A 12,941-nucleotide genomic window follows, 5' to 3' on the forward strand; every position below is an offset into this window, starting at 1 on the left:
GCGTATTTGATAGTTAATTGTTTGACATTATTATATTTTTGGGATATATGCCATGTTTGGGGCCTTGTGCCGACTTGTTGACACCCTTAGGGGAATTTTTACTATCTTTCCTCACTCTATTTGTTTGAAAGCATATTCTCAGTCATGTTTTACCTGTTTATTGCTCAAATCTGGCTTTATCACTATATTCTTAACATGTGGAAATTGTTTTGGGTTGAGTTCCCTGTTTTACTGAGATAGACCGAGGGTCTGATTGTGAGATTGATGACTGAGATAGACTGAGAGTTTAATAGTGAGGTTAATGGCTGAAAGAGGCCGAGGGCCTAGTTGTGAGGATTATATATCTATGGATCGGGTTGCACGCCGCAGCAATGTATATATATATATATGGATCAGGTTGCACGCCGCAACGATACTTATATGGATCGGGCTGCGTGCCGCAGCAATATAGCGCTTGGGCTGTAGGAGCCCCTCCGGAGTCTGCACACCCCCAGTAAGCGTAGTCGACTATTTATATGGATCGGGCTATGCGCCACAGCGATGCATGGATCGGGCTGCACGCCATAGCGGTTACTTTGATTTCAGTTATTGTGAGAGATATACGGATCGGGCTGCACGCCGCAGCGGTTACTATATGGTACCAATTGAGCGTGAATGCTGAGTGCGAGTACTGATTGGTAAGAGTTGAGTCACGAGTGACAGAGAGGCTATCCCGAGGGGCGATAGATATATACATGCATATGAGTGGTGTTTTGCTTGAGAGGCCTGTTTATGGACTTATTGATTTCACTCCTCTTAAAATGAGTTTCTATCGAATATGTTGATTTATTAACTGTTTTCACTCATCTTTGTATTGAGCCTCTATCGGAAAGTTGCACAAATGTTTTAAAGAAACTTTTATTTAAACTGGGGTTTATGAGATGTTCAGAAATTAATCACTGATTTGACATTGGTTATTTCCACTTAGATTTTCAAGTTATGAAGTGTTTGTGATTACTGTTTTGCCCGAGGGGCCGATTATGACTTTAATCTCTATTATTATTTTAAATGGTATTGAACCCCTACTGAAACTGTTGGAAAGTATTTCAAAGATGATTTTTTACTAAAAGTTGAATTTTAAAGTGAAGATTGACTCGTATTATGATTTGAAAGACTGTTGTGTTTATTGAACCTAGCGTAAATGTGGATTCATTATTTCCTACTACTCAGCCTTTATTTACTCTTATTACTTACTGGCTTGGAGTACTCATATTACTCCCTGCACGTCCTGTGCAGATTCAGGTATATCAGAACCCGGTAGCGGGTATTGATAGCTCAGCCACGGAGTCATCAAAGTTATCAATGTGGCTGTGTGACGTTCGCAACACCGCTTCCTTCCCCTCATTGTTGTTACTGTATTTAGTACATTTTTTTACTTTTGTTGTACTCAGACCTTGATAGTTTCTCATGACTAGTGACACCTCAATATCGAGTTGGTATTTTATTCCGCATTGTTATTCCAGGATTTTATTATGAAACATTATTTAATTTAAATACTTAAAAATGACTCTTAATGCTTAAAGGGTTAAGGTGAGTGTTGTGTCGGCTGGCCTTGTCTTCACGAGAGGCGCCATCACGACCGAGCCGATTTGGGGTCGTGACATTTAAAGGCGGGATTAGGTATAACAAAGCCTTGGGTGCAATCTAAAGTGAGCTGTAATAAATAAAGCTAGCTAGCGTAACTCGGGATAATGCATCTAGTAAATTGTCGTGATTACTCAGGAGAGATTTACGGTAATAAGAGTGCTCATGATTGATATAGACTATTGGGTGAATCTATGTGAAACATAACCGGAAGGAATTCCATCAATAGGGGAAATCATAACCTTAGAATATTCTCTTAATTATTTACACTTAATCATAGTTAGTTTTCAGTTGCTCATTTACTTTCATTCGTAGTTAGTAAAAATACCCTCAATTGTTATTTACAACGTTTGGGAAGTTGATTACATGGAATTTAGTAAGTCTAACGAGAGTAATTGATGGGTTAATTCCTTATGGGTTCGACTCTAGGCTAAATACTCGGATTATATTTGCAACGTCCGTGTGTCCTTTTTATAAGGCATAGTTGGGCGTGATCATTGCTGCTTCTTCAATCTATAGCTGCAGCAAATTTTATGCCTCTATTTTGTTATTTTTAAGCCCTTACCACTGTTGTAAAGGTATTTGCTCTTATCGTCTTCATATTTGACATGCGAATTTCTATGGATAAACATATTTTGTTTCACCTGCGAATTAATGATTGTTCCCTGATTTGAGCTCATGTTCCGTTAAATTTTAATTTGTATAGAGTATAAACACATCTGGATTTTAAGAGTCGAGAGATATATGACTTTGGTTTGCATATTTTTCTTAATTTCATTGTATTAAATTTGTGAACTATGAAGAGAATTAATTCATTATTTGACACATCACTGTTTGGGTACCTATTTAGTGTCATAGGGATAGTATAAATGGAAAAAGAGGAGTAGAAATCTGGAGGGACTATTTGCTGCAAAGTGAATATCATCATAACTTTACCCTATGGTCTGTTGATCTTGGTAGCTTTCAGTTTGACTCTCATTTTCTTAATTAAGTGCGTAATAGCTTGATTGTTTTCATAAGTTATGCGAGTTTTCGTGTGTGTGCATGTGCACGAGAGTGAGAATCTTTGAGAGGTGTGTTTGTCTTAAATGGACAGAAGAAGAAAATAGATTTGGTGTATAACAGTAGCAGAAAACTAAAATCTGTTAGAAATTTGAGAGATGTTGGTAGATTTCAGTTCTTTGTTTTCTTTTCTTCTCATGTTATCACCGAAGTATTTGTTTTTCAAGGGCAAAGTTGGACTTCTGTGATAGTGGAAGTTTTTACATGTTTTATCAAAAGGGACATAGAATAATAATCTATTAGTAAATGTCTATCTTGATTTTTCAACCTTTTTGACTTTTGATGGATTTTGTTCACACAAATTTGCTTAGCATAACAAATTAATTGATTCAGAAAGCTACTTCATAATACCATTCCCAAATTAACATGTTCCAAAAATACAGTAATTTCGCCGTTAAATTCCCTTGAAGATTTCAAATGCTGGCTTATTGCTTAATCGGCTGTTAATTAGCCGTTTAGTTGTTCATGGTTTCAATATTTATGTATTTCAATAAAAGCTTGTAAGCGATTAATAATTCATCATATCTACGGGTACAGTTCCTGTGACGTGGTACCTAATTCCCAAATTCGGGTGTGCATTTCATGTAACCCGATTTTAACAACTTCGAATAACAAAACCTTTTTTAAAAAATAAATTGAGGTGTGTCATGCCAAACAAAATTTATAATCCATGACCCTCATAAGATTATATTCAAGAACTAACACTTATAGAAAAGGGTTTGAGGCGTGCCAGGCCAAACAAAATGCTTAAGCCCATGGCCCTCACAAAACTAGTTATCTTTTATAGAAAAATTGAGGTGTGCCATCAATTAAATCCTCCATGACCTTCACAAATGTTGCTATTAATTTGAACTGTCGTAGTTGCTTTAGGCGAGTTTCATCAATTAATTCAGTCATGGCTACGGGTACGGTTCCCATGACGTAGTTGTGATTTTAATTTCGGGTGTACATTTCATGTGACCCAGTTCTCAACAATGTTAAATAGAACGTATCGTGAACCACGGGTGCATTTCATGTAGCATGGTTCAAGGCATATTTTAAATAACTTTGAATCCTCCTAAAAGCGTTTTAAAATAATTAAAAAGTGGTTAATAAGTTAAAAATGCACAATAGGGTTGAAACATGTAGTTAATCAGATAATAGGCCAATTTTAACAGTTTAAGAGACCGTACTAGAACCATGAAACCCGAGAATGCCTAACACCTTCTCCCGGGTTAACAGAATTCCTTACTTAGAATTTCTGGTTCGCAGACTTTTAAATAAAGTCAAAATTTCCTCGATTTGGGATTTAAAATAAATCGATGACTTGAGACACCATAAATATTCCAAGTGGCGACTCTGATAAATAAATAAAATAATCTCATTTTGATTTATATCACTTTAATTGAAAAAACTCCCTTTTATATCCCTTCGGGGGTAGGAAAAAAGAGGTGTGACAGCTCTAGCGACTCTGCTGGGGAAAAGAACCCAGAATCTCTGGTTCAGGGTTCAGAATTCGAGCTTAGAATAACTGTTATACTTGGCTTTATTTGTTATCTGATTTATACATGTTTGAGCCTAATGTGCTAAATGTCGCTTTTTACCGCTTTGATATTGTTTGAACTGTATATAAATTGTTACGAAACCATCTTCTCCTTGAGTCTTCTAAATCATCTGGGAAGTGTGCACTACGTGTGACTTCTTTTCTATTAGAGTCATTATCCCAATTTTAGAACGAGGTTCGGACAAGTTGCAAAGCCGGTGAAGCTTCTGTATTCCCGGTACGCTGCCCCCCTCCCGGCTCGAGCTGTTCGCTTGGGTAAGCCAGGTCTAGAACAAATAAACGTAGGTTTTTAAACCTAGAATTACATAGTCTCATGCCGGATCCCTAGTAGGAACGCTTGTTTGTATCACGTGCATCTGACTTTGGGGACTCAACATAAGGGTTAGGTCCGTCTAGGACAGGTGTACCCCAAAAAATAAAAGACCATCTTGATGCATCGTAATGTGCTACATGATGTAATTTTCAAGGGTAAAAGGGTCATTTGGCGGACCAATAATAACTGAGCACAAATGAAAAAAAAAGGAAAAAAGAAAAAAGAGAGGGTGAAGTGTGAAAATAAAACAAGTAGGGCCCAGTTATGTTTTCTATCACATTTTTATTAAGAAAAGGCAAAAAAATTGAAAAATTCAAAGAAAGGATTTTGCACTTTGTCATCATTTTTCGAAAGTAAAAAAAATCAAAAAAAAAGAGAATCCAAAAAGAGTTTACATGTTTCTTCATTTTTCAAAAAAGACAAAAAAAACATATTTTCTCTAAATTAGTTATTTTTTTAATTCTCGCCCGTATCCAATCTGCCCGAACTACATACACCTGATTCTCATCTTTCGGGGAGTGATACGCAGGCAACCCACATAGGGTCCGGTCTTCCTAGTAAATCTTAGGTTCTTGGCTTTGCGGGGTCTCAGCCAAATTTTGCACTTCTAGCCACCTTTTGGTCACATAAGCCATTTTGCAAAAATAGCTTCAATCATGTCTGGCATGCGTCCAATAAGGAGTGTTATTGTCTCACCTAGTGTTGGTTTGAGTTTTTTTTCACACAGGTGTGGATCTACTTACCAGAGTTTGAACATGACAGACACCCCGAGACCATCCAGTCAGGATCGCTCATTCAAGAGTTGCTTAAGGAGATTTTTCTTTTTATGTTTTGAGTTTGTTTTTCTTTTTATGTTGTCTTTTACCTTCTATTTTTGTACAGTAATGTCGAGTCGTTTGGTATTGTATTTCCTATTTTGTATTGAAAAAAAGATATGTAATAAATCAAAAATCCAAAAAAAAAGAGATTTTACGTTTTTATATTTCTGTTAGATGTTTTCTTTAGAATACTAAATCTAGAAGTTCAAAAAAAAATATTTTGTGGTTTTCCTTAGGAAATTAATATCTAGAACTCAAAATACAAAATTGTTTTTATTTTTACTAGAACTTTAGGACATTGTACATAGAAAAAAATATACTTTATCTTTGATTTATTTTTAAAGTTTCTCCCTTAGGTAATCAAAACTGAAATCCAAGAATATTTTTTATCTTTTTCATTTCTTAGTTAGAAATCTTTCTTTCCGGATATCAAACGAAAATTCAAAATATTTTTCTTTGGTTCATCCTTTATATTTCCTTCCTAAAAAAAGGAATCAAAAAATATTTTTCTCTTCTAGGGGTTTTTCCTTAATAATTTCTCATTAGAGTATTCATTAAGGTAAAAGAAAAAAGAAAAAAAAAGCAAATGAGAACATTAATTTGTTTATTTTATTCCCGATCTTCCTGAACTACGCAAAGATCTGATTCATGCGGCGTCATGATACGTAGGCAACCTACATAGGGTTCGGTCGAATCACTTTTTTTATTATTAAAAGAAAAAGGAAAAAAAGAAGAAAAAAAAAAGAAGAGAAAAGAGGTGAAATTATGGGAAGTGAGAAATGAGAGGAAAGAAAAGAGTGATAATTAAAAAAAAAAAAAAAAAAAAAAAGAGGAAGGAAAATGAAGAATCCAAGAAGTGCCAGAAAAGAAAAAAAAAGAGAAGAAAGAAATGAACAAAATTGGGATGATGCCAAGTGACCTTGTGACCCTAGAGGTTATTCTAGAACCGTTAATTGTTGCTAGGTGCATTGCACACAATGTGATGTTTTTAGCTGTTATATGCCCTAATGCTAATAGGATGTCCCCATTTTGTTCCTTTTGTTATCTTCGTTGAGCAGATTAAGGGTGGTTGCTTTGTGATTTTTAAGTAACTCATCCATACAATACAAGGTCAAAGATCAAGGTAGTCATGGCTAGCAAAGACTTGGACACATGTGTTGTTGATCCGTTTAAGGGAATTGTTGAATCAGAATCTGAGTTGAAAGAAGAGGTCTTAAGGTTGAAAAGACAGATGGCCAAAATATATCAAGCCTGGATTAGTGGACATCCCCCACCACCAGTCCCCGATGCCCAACGCTATGCTCCAGAACCAATTTTCAAGGTCTCGGGTATATACTCTCACGCTCCTCATTTTGAGCCTCCCGGTGAGATTGCAAAGCTTGCTAAGACAATGGAGCAAGATGAGATATCCAGAAAGCTGAAAGAGTTTAAGATGCCAAAGTTTAATTTGTATGATGGACGTGGAGATCCAGTAGCTCATCTGAGAGGTTACTGCAGTGAAATGAGAAGTGTTGACGGGAAGGATAATTTGTTGATGGCGTATTTCAGTGAGAGCCTGACTGGGGCAGCTTTGGAATGGCATACTCGTCAAGATGTTAGTAAGTGGAATACATGGGATGACATGGCTTATGATTTTGTGCGAAACTTTCAGTACAATATAGACATTGTCCCAGACTGCCCTTCCCTATCTCAGATGGAAAAGAAACCCAAGGAAAGTTTTAGGAAGTTTTGGTTCAGATGGAACGTACAAGTTGCTCGGGACAGTCCTCCCATTGATAGAAAAGATGTTGCTGAGCCTCGCCGACGGCAGGATCTAGTGGGCATTCCCGCTCAATGCTTTTAGCCTCAATATCGACCCCATGGATATCCTCGTGCTCCAAATATTTCTACCCAATGCTACTTCTCTCCACGAAATCCCCAAAGTCATACCTGACCTTCCTAGTACCCTATCCACAATGCACCGCCATACGCTCCACACCCACAAGACCTGCGATGGCCTGCACCATTTCCGTAAATATCTTACCTGCCTCCTCAAGCATATCAACCACCTGCCCACAAAAGGTTTTAGCCGAGGCCAGAGTACAAAATGAGAAGGCAGCAACAAAGAAAAAAGTCTTTCACTCCCATTGGGAAATCATATGCCAGTCTATTCCAAAGGTTGAGGCAATTAGACGTATTGAAGCCGATTCAGATAAAAATGCCAAACCATCTTCCAAAGAATTTTGATTTTTCTCAAAGGTGCGCATATTGCTCTAATGCCCCGGGGCATGACATAGAAAAGTGTTGGCATTTGAAAGGAGCAGTCCAGAAGCTTATTGATGCAGATGACATTACCGTGCAAAATCCAAATGCAGCAGATACTAGCCAAAGTCCATTGCCTGTTCATAATGAGACACATATGGTGGACATGATTTGTGTGGAAAAGGAATATGAGAACTCTTCTGAGATTCTCAGAGGGCCACTTGCCGCGAAGCTTTCAGCGCTATCACTTTTGGTTTCGGAAGTTGATCCTAAGAACAAGTTGGCAAAAGGGACCCAAAAGCAATTTGCTAAGGTCAGTGTGATGGAGAGTTGTGAAGGTCCTAGTAATGTTGATGTGGAACTCAGTGGCTAAGATGTCGTGCTTGGTAACTGGAAAGACGTTCCATCTCTTGGCTAGCCAGGGAGGAGTCTTGGTGGTTTATTTTGTTGTCATTTCTATTGTCCGGATTATTTTCAGGGTTGTAATCTGGATATTGTCTTGGGACTCAAATTTTTCTATCCTTTTATTTTGCCTAGTTTGTTTAGTCATAGTAGCTCATTTAGTATTGTCTAGTTTTGCTCCAGGGTTGTAACCCCAGCTTATTTTACTTGTTTTGTTGTTCAAACCCTTTCAACATCTGTCTAATGCAATTTCCTATTTTCTGTTAGTTCTAGTCAGTGTTTGTTTAGTTCTCTTTTCCTTTTATAGTTCTTTTTCTGCTGACTCTAGTGACATGACATGCACACATAATTATAGGCCTGATCTTAAAAGTTAGCCTAATTATGAAGCAATGAAACAATTTTGAAGATGATAGGGACATTTGAGGGAAATAAGTAAAGAGATTTTGAGATCGCTTAAAGCCCGAATTGTGTGAAACTGTTGCAGATAGTTTGGGAAGTTAATAGGGCGACAAGAATTTGTTACAAGAGAGTGCATCCCAACAATTTGAAGTAAGTAGTTTTGAGTTCAAGTACACCTCAATTTACAAGATAAAGTTAAGGGAGTTTGCCCCAAACAGTCGGAGGGTATCCATTGTGAAAAAGAAATCACCCAATGAGAGTTCTGTGCTTGACAAGACACTAAAAAATGGAAAGCATATCAGTGATATCAATGTCGAAGCTGTAAAAGAAATGTTGTATGTGATATTCCTTTTTCATTTCAAGTTGCATGTGTTGTACTTGGCATTTTCAGGGATTGGGAGGCTCTCTTTCAGCTACCCAAACACTTATACCATTCGATACCTTTTTGAGCATGTACTGATTTCTTTGATCTCCCCTTTTTTTGAAGCAAGTTAGAGTCATACGAAAAAAAAATCATGTCCCCATAGATTTATTTTAGAAAGTTCATTCCAAAAGGAAAATTCAAAAAAGAAAAAGAAAAATAGAGATAAAGAAAAAAAGGGGAAAAAGAGAAAAGGAAAAAAAGGGGGAAAAGAAAAAAAAGAGAAAAAAAGAAGGAAAAAGAAAGAATGAAAAAGAAAAAGGAAAATAGTAACAAAACGTGTTCTTGTGAACTACGTTTGACCTGATTCTTGTCACCACAAGATATGTAGGCAGCCTTAAGGTTCGATCATTCCAAATAAAATATTTCATAATCCCACGAAGTCGAAAGTGGGCAGTATTTCTTAGTAACTCCATCAAAAGAAAAGGAAAAAAAAGAATCAAATTCCCTTGTTTTAGAAATCGGGGCAAAGTTTTGAAATGGATTCCAAAAGTTGTAAATAAATTAACCCGGTTATCTTAGTTGTTTTGAGCCTTTGTGATATCCTTCCTTTCTAACCCTATCCAAAAGCCACATTACAGTCCAAAAAGACCTCCCAGATATTCTTTGAGAGTGCTGAGTTAGCCATGCCAGGAGCGTATGATGTTTTACTATGGTCAATGCCTTATCATCTATAGAATCGGAGGAAAGAAGAAGAAAATAAAAAATGAGAGAGTCTTATCGGTGAAAACCGTCACAGGCACCATGAGGCGACGCTAAGTTGAGAGAAAGAACAAAATGAGAGAGGCTTGATGGTGAAAACCCTTCGAGCACTACAAGTAGAATAAGGATCGTGAATCAGATTGGATAATCAGAGCATTGAAGCCCAGTTTCACGGTTTAGGGGTATAACAAGAGTTGAAAATCAGACTTGCTTGACAGATTGGGCCACAGGTGCATGTCATGGTCATTAGAGTTGGTATCTACATCTGATAAGTTTCTACCTTGTAGTTTTCCTGTTAGGAATCATCTCTTTCCATCGTCCTTTACTCTGTTCCTTTTGTCTTGTTTACTTCCTCTTCCTGAGTCTGTTTGGTCAGAGCAAGTGAGAAATGACTTCAAAATTTGCCACCAGCTTTCTAATTACACAAAAGAGGATCTAGCTAACCCATCAAAGTGGCATAAGTCAGGAAAGAACAGCATGCGCACTGAGTTGACAACAATCAACATGCTTTGGGATTCATGTGAAATACAAATGGTTGGTATATGTCAATTCATGAACAATGCAACAGATCGAGGATGTTGGGTGAACAGATCAAAGGTATTTTCTATGATAAGGTTGACAAAGAAAGTGGTTAACCAGTGACAAGCAAGGTCTTCCAAGCAAAAAGCAAAGTTATCATGGCAAGTGAAGGATCAATAGACCTCAAGGCCAGCGGTTTAAGTCTGGAAAGAACAGCATGCACGCTGAGTAGGTGGCAATTGACGTGCTTTGGGATTCATGTGAAACACAAAGGTTCAGTATATGTCAATATGTGAGCCTAATGCAACATAAGAAGGGTATTGGGTTTGAACGGATCAGAGGTATTCTCTGTGATAAGGGTGATAGAGAAAGTGGTCAGTCAATAAACAGGCAAGGTCTTTCGAGTTGAAATCGAAGTTATGATGGGAAGTGAAGGAGCAATCGCCCTCAAAGTCAAGGCCGCAAACCAACCACCATATTTATAAACTCACAAGTTTTCTTTGTTTGAAACAGGGGCAAAAATTATGTCCAAATCAAAGATGGGAAGTTTGAATGTTTTCAAGTGTCGTGCCCAAATTTTGTCAGCACAAAAGCGGTTTGAGAAGGGGAAAGAAAATTTTGTTCAATATGCAGGAACCCTCCATGAGGAAAAGCATGGTTCAAGGGCAAGGAATTTTGTTCATTCTACAGAGATCCTCCAGAAAGAAAGCATGGCTCAAGTAAGTTCATTCTCGGTTTTTCAGGACCCTCCTGGATAATAGGATTTAATTTAAAATTTTCAAGACCCTCCTGGATAATGGGACCTAATTAAATTTCAAGACCTTCATATATAACAAGATTTACCATAAGTTCTACTTTGGGAAAGTACAATCTAGCATTTAAAGTTTTTCATTTTTGATATGAGACTTGGTTTGAAATTTTCAGGATAAGGGAATTTAGCTTAGAATTTATTTTGATAACAAGAATCGGTTAACACTCACAGATGTTCCCAATATCAAACAGGGGCAGAAAAATTTCTTTTGTTTTGTCTGTTTTGTTGTAATCAGGCGCCCATCTGAAGAACCAGGGAAGACAATTCAAGTTTTAAGGGAAAGCAGTTTCAGAGGAAAGCGGGTCGAGTTCAGCAATCAGGTGCCCACCTGGAAAACAAAGGGAAGACAATTCAAATGTTGGTAATCAGGATCCCACCTGGAGAACAAAGGGAAAGCAATTCAAGTGTTGGTAATCAGGAGCTTACCTGGAGAACAAAGGGAAAGCAATTCAAATGTAGGTAATAAGGAGCCCACCTAGAGAACAAAGGGAAAGCAATTCAAGTGTTGGTAATCAGGAGCCCACCTGGAGAACAAAGGGAAAAGCAGTTCAAGTGTTGGAAATCAGGAGCCCACCTGGAGAACAAAGGGAAAGCAGTTCAAGTGTTGGAAATCAGGAGCCGATCTGGAGAACAAAGGGAAAGCAGTGCAAGTGTTGGTAATTAGGAGCCCACCTAGAGAACAAAGGGAATGCAATTCAAATGTTGGTAATCAAGAGCCCACTTGGAGAACAAAGGGAAAGCAGTGCAAGTGTTGGTAATCAGGAGACCACCTAGATAACAAAGGGAAAGAAATTCAAGTGTTGAGAGCCCACCTGGAGAACAACGGGAGAGCAATAATAAATTCAAGCGTTGGTAATCAGGAGCCCTTCAAGTGATGGAAATCAGGAGCTCACCTGGAGAACAAAGGGAAAGCAACAATGTTCAAAAGAGGACGGTTCAAGTTCAGCAATCATGAGCCCACCTGGAGAATAAAGGGAAAGCAGCAATGTTCAAAGGAAGACGGTTCAAGTTCAGCATTCAGGCACCCACCTGGAAAACAAAGGGAAAACAATTCAAGTTTCAGAGGGAAGGAATACAATTCAAATGTTGGTAATTAGGCGCCCACCTGGAGAACAAGGAGAAGGCAGTCCAAGTTCGAAGGAAGATAGTTCGAGTTTTGGTAATCAGGCGCTCACCTGGAGAGCAAAGGAAGACAGTTAAAGTTTTGGCAATCAGGCGCCCACCTGGAGAGCAAGGGAATACAGTTAAAGTTTTAGCAATCAGGCGCCCACCTGGAGAGCAAGGGAATGCAGTTAAAGTTTTAGCAATCAGGCGCCCATCTGGAGAGCAAGGGAATACAGTTAAAGTTTGGCAATCAGGCGCCCACCTGGAGAGCAAGGGAATACAGTTCAAGTTTTGGCAATCAGGCACCCACTTGGAGAATAAAGAAAGCAGTTCAAGTTTCAAAGGAAGACATCACAGGTTTCAAGGGAAAACAGTTTAAGGTAACAAAGGGAACACAATTCAAGTTTTGGTAATCAGGCGCCCGCCTGGAGAACAAGGGAATACAGTTCAAATGTTGGCAATCAGGCGCTACTTGGAAAATAAGGGAATTCACTTCAGAATGCAATTCAAATCAGCAACAAAAGAAGCTCGCGGCAAGAATGCGAGTCAACAGTCCGAGATGATCAATGGAAGTTAGTCACAATCCAGAATAAAAAAAGAGAAAGAAAAGAAGTTGAACTCTAAGTATAGAAGCGGAGAAAAGATCCGGACTGCTCAAGATATGATTGAAGTCACAAGCTTTGCATGTCCCGCCTTGACCCAAAAAGCTAAAGAAGAATGAACCCGCGGTTGCAGCTAACGAGCATCAAGCTTCAGATCAGAGTCTGCAGGAAGAACTAAACAAGACTCAAGATCAAGCATCAGAAGATTTATAGATAGGAATCTTGTAACTCGTAGTTGATAGGCTTAGCTAGTTTAGCTTTTTTTTCATTTTGGTGTAATAAGGAGCTCAGCAAGCAGAAACAGCAACAACAACGGCAACAGCAATGAAATCACAGTTTCTCGGTAGTCCCAACTACCTAAACTTCCCGAACTACACTGAC

Source organism: Nicotiana sylvestris, chromosome 7 (assembly GCF_000393655.2).
Source record: "Nicotiana sylvestris chromosome 7, ASM39365v2, whole genome shotgun sequence".
Lineage (NCBI taxonomy): Eukaryota > Viridiplantae > Streptophyta > Magnoliopsida > Solanales > Solanaceae > Nicotiana > Nicotiana sylvestris.